Raw genomic sequence first — 11,868 nt, forward strand, 5'->3', positions numbered from 1 at the left:
AAGAGGGGAGTATTTAATCCACTGGTTGAAGTTTAATTTAGTCCCACTGGTTAATGTGGCAGTCATCGAGGTGTGTTGTTCAATGTCCTTTCAAGAATTCGCCATGCAGGGGCTCCTGGGCGGCTCAATCAGTTGAGCATCTGGCTCTCGATTTCAGCTCAGGTCATGATTTCAGGGTCCTGGGACCAAGCCCCACATCAGAGCTCCCCGCTCAGGAGGGAGTCTGCTTGTCCCCCTGTCCTTTTGCCCTCCCCCCTGCTTTCTCTCTCTCTCTCTCAAATAAATAAAATAAAACTTAAAAAAAAAAAATTTTCCAAGCAGCTGCAAGGAGCACACTTAGCCGAAAGCCTCCAGCTGCAGTGCCTTCAGGATCTGTCTCAACTTTGGAGCCAGCCCCACCCTTCTGGAGCAGCACCCAGTTCATGAATGAGCACAGTGGGGGTCCCAGTTTCTTGCCATTTCTGCCCAACATGAGACTCCCCTAACGGGCAGCGTTTGTTCCAAAGCTCCCGTTGGCCCAACACTTTGTCGGACCTGCCTCACCATTTGAGGCTCTCCCTGTCCAACCCTGCTTCCTCCAGTTTCCTTTCACAGGTGTCTGATCTGTACATGGTCTAGAAGTATTTCCTACCAAATTCTCCCCCCGCCCCCCCTTGTATATTTCACTGGAGTTACACCCCAGTAAACGACACACACGCCTACCTTCATTTCAGCATCTGTGTCTTGGAGGGCTCAACTGGACTGCCCTACAAGGTGTTAACTCTGCAGGTCAAGGTGGGCACATGTCTGAGGATGGCCGAGCGTGCTCTTGCAGGTGTGTCATGTGACAGCAGCAGAAAAACCGCGGAGAAAAACGCTAGAGGGATTCAATGCAGCCGAGGCCAGGTGCTATCGGTTTGAGTCAGCCGAGGCCAGGTGCTGAGGCCAGGTGTTGTCAGCTGGTGGCCTCAGGAATGATCAGAGTGGCAAAAGCGACCCAAGAAGATGGGTCTTTGCACCATTCATATCCATGCCAGACATTAAGTCTAAACTTACAGAGCCTTCGGTGTGGCCAGACTTAATTCAGAAGATGTAGTGAAATAAACCAGTGTGTGCTGTTGTAAGGGGTGCCAAAGTTCTCAATTATTTTCATACTGCCTCCACTGCTCCTTCTAGATTTCCCTTCTGCTCAGCCAGCACTTCAGTGGGTCTAGGTTGCTTGCCTGCTGTGGTCCTCAGACCTTCCTCTTCGAGAGATCAGAAGCTTTGTTGGACCATGGAGAGGCTGTCCTGTGGGTTCCAGAAGTATTTCCGTGGTCCAGCAGCAACTTGACTCCAGGTCATCATGGTAACTAGGGCCAACCGTCCCTCCCAATCTTGCAACTCCTTTCTTTGCCTGCTGCTCCACTGCCAGAAGGATCCTAGAATGGGCAGGGAGCAACTGTAGCCCCATTTTATTGGAATCCTTCCTGTGTCCCCGATTTTATATATATATATAAAATGCACCCTCCCCTCTAATCCCCCCAAACGAAGAGCTGGCCAGGATGAGAAAATCAGCCCTCCCTTGACTCCCCCCATTTTCTAAAAGCAGCATTTCTGGGCTCCTCAAATTTGTCTGGAGGGTAAGGGATTTCCCCCTACATGGGGGAGAGGAAGAAAACTATAGTGTTCTCCACTCCACCATCCGTTTTAGAATCTCTTGTCTTCCTCACTGATTTAATGCTTTCTCTTTACAGGCCCAAGGTGGGCAAGAAATCTCTGGGCCAGCTCAGTCACTCCTTAGCATTTGCTGTGGGGAAAGGCCCAGGGCCTCTCCTTAGAAATCCAGTAGTACACACCACCCATGGCTTTCCACTTTGAGGCTTCAGCAGAAATTCTGGGAATCCTGTCAATGTCCAATTCAAGATGAAGATATGTTCAACCTCACTGTGGTCATAGAAATGGAAATTAAAGCAACCATGAAATATCACTTTTGACGCATAAGGTTGGCAGAAATTAATAAGAATAATCACAACCAGTGTGGGACAGGACCTGGAGCTGCCCTGCAGGCCCCTGATGAGAATGTGGTTATGATTTTTTCTTTCGCTTTTGTGGTACGGGGAAAGAAGGCTTTTGTACCTGGATAACACTAATTACAGTTCAGTGTGTGTGTGTGTGTGTGTGTGTGTGTGTTTAATCTAATATGCAACATATTAAAGTTTTAATTTTTAAAACCTAGTCTATCTTAAACCTTCAAGTTCAGCCTACAAATCATCTTGTTCTATTTACAAATCCAGAAATTAAAAAGAATTAAGAACATCGTTTCTACTGGCTCTTTGACCAATGTTCAACTAACAAGTTTAACAGATTAAATCCTTCTTAAACATTTGCTCCGCTTATTTTTTAATTAATCATATTTCCTCAGACATTTGAAAATACAATCACAATTTTATATATTGGATTCTTCCAGGCAATTGAGGCTCTTGTTGCGGCAGACTTAACAAGGAAAATTATCCTCAGCAATGATGCGACTTTTGTAAATTAATCAATCAGTCTTGTACCTGTGGTATTTCAGATTCTCTTACCCATTTCAAACATCAAAAAGACAGAAAAGCAGACAAAGCAGCAGAATGATTTCAAGAATTGTTACAAACCCCACCCAATATAAGCCACCAGAAAGAATTCCGCATCTATTTATTATCTCCATACTTCTTTGTATAGCTGTCCAGGGTTGTAAATTGCTCCTTCAACCAAGAGAAACAAAATTACAATCTCAGCTGAATGAGCCTTTTCAAGATGCAGGTTGAAAAGTCGACTGATTTTACTACGGGGTCCAAGATGGGTCTGCACCCTCTTCCTTTCACGGCCCCCCTTACCTGTCTCGTAGCCCACTTGGTCTGCAGTGCTGTATGGACACAGGTGGAGGTGATGAGCCGACAGGGGGCGGTCCTACAAGATAAAGGGGCCTCATCCATAACCACAGGTGGTGAGTTTGCGCATCCTCACACTTGAGAGTCTCACCTCTCCTCCATGCCAGACTGAACGGAAAATGCAATGCAAGCCCACCCCTCTAGAATGCATCTTCCCATTTAAAACAAGCTTCCACAATGGCTTTCCTCTTTGTAAAATTTGACTCTTGGTTCAAAAGTTCTTTCATATTCAGCCAGGGGAGTACCAGCGCAGTAGCAACACTCTTATTAATGAATCTTCTGGAAACAAAGCCCTTTCATTTCAGAATTAACCATGGTTGAAACATGCATACACACACACACACACACACTTCATAAATTATGTTGGCATGTTATATAGTTTAGCAATCGTCCACTTCTCCCTTCCCTGTTTATCTAGGCGGAGTCAGATACCCTTCTCCTGCCTTCACGTCTTCCTAGTTTCTCAACTCCCTGGTCTGCCTTTCCGGGGATGGATGCAGTGCTTGGCCACCAGCTGTGAGCCCACACAGGTTCAGTTAGCAGCCTCTTCCTGTTCTGATTTGCTGATCTGCACACAGCTCTAGGCTTCAGTGTCCACGGTCAGCAAAACACTCCCCTAAAACTCTAGAACCCTTCTCTAGTCTCCAGCCTCCTTGGTGCCTCGGTCCCGTAGTCCTTCCCCTCCTCTATCAGTGTTTCTTCAAGGGTGGCCCATGATCACCTGACGTGCTTGTTAGAATGTCAAACCCCAGGCCACAACCCACGTATACTGGATCTCTGGGGACAGACACAGCAGTCTGCAAGTTTGGAAGGTGGTCCTCTGCACTGCAGAGTTTGAGAGCCATGCCCTCCATCACTCTTGTCTATGCCTTCCTTGGACCAGCGGAGGTGGTACCCTATTCTCTGCTGTGAACGACCTTAGCGTGAAGGCTCTATTGCCCCTCTGCTTGTGGGCAACACCTCTTACCAGCATGACCTTTGCCATGAGTTCCTTATAGGGGGTAATATGCAGCCAGTTTACTTACATCTCAGCATGCCCTGTTCCATGGCTGGACTTACATTCTTGCTTAATTTGACTTGACTCCTTTTATTTTCCTTTTAATGATAATTCATTCCACAAGTGCCCCCTGTTTTAACAACTTGAAACGCTAATGGCCCTGTTAAATGTCTCTCCTGGCTAAGCGAAGATTCCACCTCATCAGGACATTCTCTGAGAGGCCACTACTCACAGACCAGTGGGCTTCAGGCCAAAGAACTACATCTGTCAGTTAATCGCAGAACCGGAAGCCTGACCTGAATCGCGCAGCTGCAGTGGGGTGCGCTTGCGGGAGGGGAGACAGCCCCCTTTAGGAAAGGCAGTCACTTCTCTTTGGAAGATGAGGCTTTCAGGTTTAAGCTGCAAATGAACAGGCAACCAAGCTGCTGGGCTGGCCAGGTTCCTGGAGAGTGAGTGTGGGCGGCTGACTCGGAGCGGCTCCAGGCACCGCTGGGGTCCCCATCTTTGCCTCCCTTCGGAGGAACAGAACCTCATGTCCATCCAGGTGGGCCCCCAGTCCTGCCTTGCCCAGCTGTAACACCGCCTGCCTTTGTGGGTTCTAACCAGCCTATCTTCCCTGCCTGCCCCAAGTCGACAACTGCTAGATGGACCCACAGGAGGTATTAATGGTTTGTTGTGTTACTTCATCTTCTAAGTGTATCTGCGTCTTCATGGGATACCCACAGAACCTTAGTATGTCAGACCTTAGGTCATCTGGTCCAGCTTCTCCATGGACGAAGAAATGGGACCAAAGTCGGGAAATCACCTGTAGAAGCACACATAGTGGAGCCTGGGTAGGAGCTGTCAGAGCCCCATCCTCATTCCAGAACCTTCTCTAAACCCTCCTAAAGCCATATCTAGAAGGAAAAAGGAACAGTCTCCAAACACTGCCTTACCTCTCCCTGTCCATTCCTATCTCCAGACTTCACCTCTCCTCTGCACGCCCATGTCTGTCTGTCTGCTTGACAGCTCCTCTTCGGCGTCCAACCAAACCTGTTCAAAACTAACCCCCTCCAAAGTTCGCAGTTCAGTAACTGGCTCACCTGTCCATGCAGTTGCTTGAGTCAAGACAGCTTGGGGGTCATCCTTGCTGCATCTCTCATACTACATTCTATTATCACCACATCCACTTTCTATCCAGAACCTTTCTATCCAGACTTCTCATTGCCTGCACAGCTAGATCAAAGTCCCAGCCATCATTTCCTTGTATTCCAATGGCGTCCTAAACTGTCTCCCTGCAGTCTACACTCCACGCAGGATCCAGGGGAGTGTGGGCCCATGGCTCTCCTCTCCTACAGGCCTCCAGTGGCTCCCATCAGGTAAAGCTGTGGTTCTCAGCATGACCCAGGAGTCCTGTGTGACACCACACCCCTCGGCCTCACCTCCCCCATGGCTCCCTGCTTCCTTGCTCTGCTGCATCCACTCAGCGGTTCTCTGCACTCCCTCACACTTGCCCAGCAAGCTGGGGGCTCCAGACCTCTGTTCACTCTCCCCCCACCTCCAGATCCTGGGCACTCACTCCCTCATTTCCTTCAGGCCTTGCCCAAATTTCACCTCATGAAGGAGGTCTTTTTTTTTTTTTTTAAGATTTTATTTGTTTATTTGACAGAGAGAGAGACAGCCAGCAAGAGAGGGAACACAAGCGGGGGCGTGGGTGGGAGAGGGAGAAGCAGGCTCCAGCAGAGCAGGGAGCCCAATGCGGGGCTCGATCCCAGGACCCTGGGATCACGCCCTGAGTCAAAGGCAGACGCTTAACGACTGAGCCACCCAGGAGCCCCTGAAAGAGGTCTTCTGACCACCCTACAGAAAATTGTAATAGTGACCCTTCCCCCAGGATCCCTATCCGCTTGCTTTATTTCTCCCCAAAGTACTTACTATCTGACCTACTTAATATGTATTTGTTTAGTTATTTTGTTACCGCCCTGCTCCAGAACAGGGGCCATGATGGTGGGGGATTTGTGTGCTGCTGAATCTCCAGCACGTAGAGACGTACCTGCCGTTAGCAGCTGCTCAAGAAATACTCGGTGACTGGACAAATGGAGGATTCTTGCAGCAGACGCTTGTGCGGGACATCGTATGCACATGATCTCATTTCGTCCTCGTGACAAACCTGGAAGGTGCGTATCATTTTTCTCTTTTTACCTGTGAGGAAATGGACACTCAGGGAGTTAAGAACTAAAAACAAAAGGTTCACAGTGCTCATTGTTGGTAATTGATAGAGTCAGGATTTGAACTTGGTTCTAATGGATCCAAAGCCTTTGCAATTAACATAAGATTGAACCAAAAGAATCGAATATATTACCTTACCCTTAGAAAGATTAGCATTTTAAAGACACGGGATGGAGAACATGGCACAGTATTGAATCGCTGATGGTGGGACTCCATACACTGGCATTAGACCTTCCCCAACCCCTCAAGCCATTCACGAAGGTGCCTCTACCCTGGCCCACACAGCCAGCCTGGAAGAGGAGTCCTAGTATAAGCTGTCATTATTACCCTGCTGGGCTAATTCTGTCTCATTTGTAGCTGGACACCTGCATCTGACCAAAACATTAAGACTGATAGATGCAGCCTATCTCCAGGGCTGTTCTGAAATTATAATAAAATTAGCAATTTCATTTTTGCCTGTCTCTCCTCCCCTTTGAATACCCTCTGAGTTGTCTCCCACCTTTGCTGGGGCACTCTCTTCCTGCCATTCCTACTCAAAGCCTTTCTTTCATTTCACATATGCAATGCAAACGCGAGGCTTTTCCCTCATCCTCAGGTTTGGACAGGCAGAATCGCAGGTGGTGGAGAGCAGCTTTGTGGGAGTAAGAAGGGCATTGCAAGTTAGAGGACAACTCGAAGAGGTCCATAATGTCAGGGAAGGGAGGGGCATGCTTGAGAAATGGCAAGTGGGTGAGTGTGTCTGCATGGCGGATGGGGGTGGGGTGAGGAGCAGGCTAGGTGTGCTGGGAGAGCATTGCTGTGAAGGTCAGTGGGGCAGGCAGTAGAGGGCACAGGGCAAGGGATTGGCCTGGCCCCTGAAGGCAGTGGAGATGCTCTTGTCACACCATCTCAATGCCCCTTCACCCCGGGTGGGGCAGTTCTTGGCCAGTGAGGTTGCAGAAGCCACGTGGTCAGGTTCTTTGTTCTTGGTTGGTCACTGGATTCTTGCCTCTGACAGAGGCGTGAGTACCTGTGACCCTCACCCCCTGGGCAGCCTCAATTCCCCATGCGCTCTCACCTCTCAGGACCCTCAGCCTTTCCGACTGCCCCATCCCAATGAAGACCTCATACACTTGTGGTAGCTGGGGAGTCCCAGTGCCATCACCCACCAATGCAGGACCATAATCTCTCCAAGAGCCCAGCTTCCCGTGTGTGACATGGGAGACTCACCTCTTCTGGCTATGGAAAAAAAGAATGAATCAAGGATAAGAGAATGAGGCTTCCATTCAGAATGAAGAAAGCTGAAAGAATGTTGTTCCCACACTAATAATGAAGAAAAGCTGGGTAAGCTACAGAATTGTAACTTTTATGGAGCCCATGAGAAGTCTGACTTTACAAGGCCACCAAGTAAACCAAATTCCACAGAGGGACAGAAGGCAAAATGGACCAGCAGTGTCTCTCCTTTGGCAGAGTGTGAGAGACAGATGTAGTTGCCAAACAAATGAGTGAGCAGTAAACTCAAATGTTAGCAAACTCTTGGAGGCCAAGGGAGGGTCAGCATGTCAGTTTAGAATAGCCGGGGGCCCTAGACACCAGGAAAGGTGTTTCCATTGCGAGTTCTTCTTCATGACCCTCCACTGGGTGCTCCCAAGAAAGATTGGGGGCAGGGAAGGAGACTGGCGGAGTCTCTTCTCTGACACAGGAGGGAAGAAGGTAGCAGATGGCTGAGGGTGACAAAGCCCTGCTTGCTTCCCTGACCCCTTTTCTCCTCTGAAGCAAAAGCATTAAGCCACTGAGTGAGGGATAGTGAACTGTCTAGATCCATGGCATCTGGGAGAAGATAGAAAAGCCTCTCCCAGGACATAGGCAAAGAGCCATTGCTGCGGGAAGAAGAGTAGAAGGAAAAATCCTCTATCCCCAGGAACAGCAAGAAACATCTTGGGTCCAGAATTCTACACTGATACCAAGAAGACACTGACAAGGCTGGGGAAGAGTAGATCAACGGAATGGAATAGCGAGCCCAGAAACAGACTCATGTGAAGAGAGTCAACCATATCGGACAAAACACAAGAACAGTACAATGGAGCAGAATGGACTTTTTGACGAATGGAGCTGGGACAACTGGATAGCCACATGCCAAAATTGTTGATATTGACCTGAAAATGTAAAAATAATTATACGTTCAGAACTTCAAGTCTTTTGCAATTAAAAGGAGGAATTTTATTATATCCTGGAATTTATGATTTATTTGTCTTTCAGATTCTCACCAAGGTGGGAAAGAAACACAGAGAACAAAGCAAAGGAATTTTTTTAAAGGGAAAGGTAGAAAGAAAAGTGGTGGAGGATGGGGAGGGCAGTCATCATTAGAGAAGAGGACAGGGAATGAAGAAACAAGGAAAAGAAATCCATCTTAACGATCTGTAACCAGTGCAGTGAGTCATTCCTGACTGGGAGCCAGAAGGCCTGGGTTTAGCCCCAGTCTCATGAGCTTGAGAATTTCCCTTAACCCACCTAAGCTTTTGTAAATTATCCGCTTTAAAGTATTACCAGGAAAATACCATTATGAGATAAGAGATTTAAAAAATGACTATTACCACGCCTGACACATAATTTAAAAAACCAACAAATATTAATTTTTTTCTCTCTGCCTGGTCATTTATATGGCTTACAAATCAGCAAAGTTTCAGAAGAAACTTACAGAAAATAAAAAGGCAAGATGAAGGCAAACCCCAACCTCTAAGGTGGATTTATGGCGGTGTCCTTCCATGCCCAGACTTCCCCCTGCAGCACCCGCGAAGACCTTTTAGGACACACGGCGAGGCGGCTCTGAGTGGGGCCTTCCGTCCATACCTGTGTGCGCAGCTCAGCCCGGAGGGATCTCAGCCCAAGCCTGCAGCGCCAGAGGCTGGTTCGCCCTCCGGAAGTAATGCCACCTGGGGTTCGTCCAAGTAATTAGCTTAACGCAGTATGCAGGGTGTTATTCAAGTGTTTCTCATAAATAGGTAATGAATTACTCATGATGACTCCCTAGATTAAAAACAACACCGAAGGAGGGACTTCCAGGCCCCAGAAGGTATCATTAGCCGGTTCAGCCCTGCCCACGACTGGCCCCTAGTGTGATCTTCTGCACTGCCCAGGCAAGTGGGATCGCCTTGGCAACGCCTAGAAGCGCCAAGGCCATGTGCGCGGACTGGTGTCTTCATCAAGCTCTCAGCCCTTGGCCCCATCCTTCCTCCGATAACAAAGCCGCAGAAGTGGAGGGGTTGACGGTAGGCTTGGCAGGATCCTGCTCCTGAGATCTGAGCCCTACCTGACATTTCGTTCCCTCCCAGCCCCCAAGCTAATGATAGCTGTAGGGCCTGGGAGTGGGCCTGCCTGCCAGGACGTGCTCAGCAGCGTGGGCATGGGTGCCTGGCCTCACTGCAGAGCCAGGAGTGCGCTTGGTCTGGGGCCATGACTGCTTGGTTAGGCTCCCGTGGGCCCCGTGGCTTTACACAGAGTGCAGCACATCTGCTTTCTGGTCTTCCTCCGACTCCACTCCCAGGCCCAACAAAGCTATCTGCTGGAAAATCCCACCATTTCAACGGTTTTTGAACATCCTACCCTCACCTCAAACTCAACTCCTGAAAGATGACAGTTCTTAGACACAAAAGAGACTTTAGGGAGCACTGTGTCTGCGGGCCCCCGAAGGCCTTCAGGGTGTGCGAGCCCATTAAAATTGCTTGAAACTGGGGAATGTGCATTTTTCTGTGGTTTCCATCCCAGGGGTAATCCAATTCTCAAAGGATCTGGGAAACCACCCATATGCCTCCTCTCCCTGGCCTGACTTCATCTCCCAGCTCCCCAGGTTCTGCGGGAGCTTCCTGCCTCCTCCTTCATGGAGAATACCTGGATGCCCTTGACCTCTGACGCCCACCGTGCGCACATCTCTATCTCCACCTGTGCAAGACTTGTCCTTCCACCTGTTTCCCACGTTAGCCTTTCTTTCTGAAATTCCGAAATCTAAGCTGTCTTCTCCTGGGTCTGTAAACAGGCTTGAGGGATTCCTCTGTCGAAACAGCACCGCAGTGGCACCCGCTCACCTCCGCCTGTCCCGGTCTTATCTCTCTGCCTCTCAGTCTGCATTTCTCTACCCATTTCTTGCTCCTTTATTTACTGCATTGTCAACTCATCTCCAAAAACCTTATGCAGCCAGCCTCCTCCTGGTACTAAGCCCACACTGGCAGAAAGCAGGGTAGATGGGACATCTGTAGTGAGCCAGTCTGGGTTCAGAGCCTGGCCTCCCCTCTTACTTGTGGTGTGACCTCCTGCAACTTATTCCACTTTTCTCTGCCCGAGACTTCTCCGTAAAATGTAGATGATATAATACCTACAGGGTGAGGAATGAGTAAGACCTGTAAAATACAAAGTTCTATTACTGTTTACACCTACACATCCCAATGGTACTGACCTTCAACATGCCTAAAACGGACCTGCCCTGCCCTCCTTGAACTTCTTCCTCCTGGGTCCCCCCCTGCCTAGGATGGCAGCATCTATGATGCGGGTTCCCTGTGTCTCCCCAGCCCCTGATAGGGTTTTCCCGATCCTGCTTTCACTCCTTCCTCCGCAAATCACTCTGCATACCTCAAACCAGCTCATCTTACTGCCGATTGGCTACCAGGTAAAGTCCAAACTTCCTGGGTCACCACATAAAGCCTTCAGAACTGTGGCCTCTGTTCCCTCTTCCAGGCTGTGTCCACCCCTCTCCCACCCACCCCGGACCTGCTTCTTCCCTTATGCTCACCCCTTGCCACACTGCTTGCAGGTGCATCCCACTTCAACATCTGGCCTTCCTGTCCTTGGCCCAAGACATCACCGGCACTGGAACGCCCCAGGCCACCAGATCTGCGGTCCCACACTACGCCCTCCCTGCCCCGCTCTCCACCAGCTCGTCAGCGCTGCATGCCGCCATCCGATACCACCTCCTGGACATGCTCTGTCACACTTCTGTGCCTTTGCCCAGAATGTTTCCTCCCTCTTTAACTGCCAAATACTCATCCTCCAACTTCTGCTCCCAGGGTCACGGCCAGGGGAAGCCATGCTGCTTCTGCAAGCTGAGCTGCCCTTCTTTCTCTGCACCCACAGTTCTCATCCAATGTCTGGGTCAGTCACAGGGCTCTCAGATTGGTTGCAAGGCTGCCTGAGCTCCTGCAGGAGAATGAGGGGCACACACCCACCCCCAGCCCTTATCTCCCGTCCTACTTGGTTTTCTCCTTAGTGCTTGTGACCGTCTGACCCCAATACACATGGTGCTCATTTGTCCTTCTCTCTCTCCACTCTAGAATATACACTTTATGAGGTCAGAAGCTCTTGCCTGCTTAGAACAGTGACCAGCACATAGTAAGTTCTCGGGAAATATTTGTTGCGTTATCTATCTGTGTATCCCTAGTAGTTCAAACATTGCCTGGCGTGTCGTAGGTGCCGAGTGTATGTTTTTGAATGAATGGACGGGTGAATGAACACTTTATCATGTTGCTAGCCTGTTTAAAAAAGTTCAAACACTCGAGTTGGACTCAAAATTCTCTACCTTCTATCCTGGTCACTCAGTTTTAAATGCTCTGTGTCTTAGCATGAGTGTTCATCTTGAGCCTAACTGGTCTGCCACTGCCCTTGACCGTATCTCAGACACGTGTCTCCCCACGCCTCTATCCATACTCCAAACAGAAATACTATTTACCCATTTATTCATCTCAGACCTATTAAGCACTTGAGATAAGCCAATCCCTGTTCCAGCCATGTCATCCACTTCTGTTCATT

Source organism: Ailuropoda melanoleuca, chromosome 2 (assembly GCF_002007445.2).
Source record: "Ailuropoda melanoleuca isolate Jingjing chromosome 2, ASM200744v2, whole genome shotgun sequence".
Taxonomy (NCBI): Eukaryota; Metazoa; Chordata; class Mammalia; order Carnivora; family Ursidae; genus Ailuropoda; species Ailuropoda melanoleuca.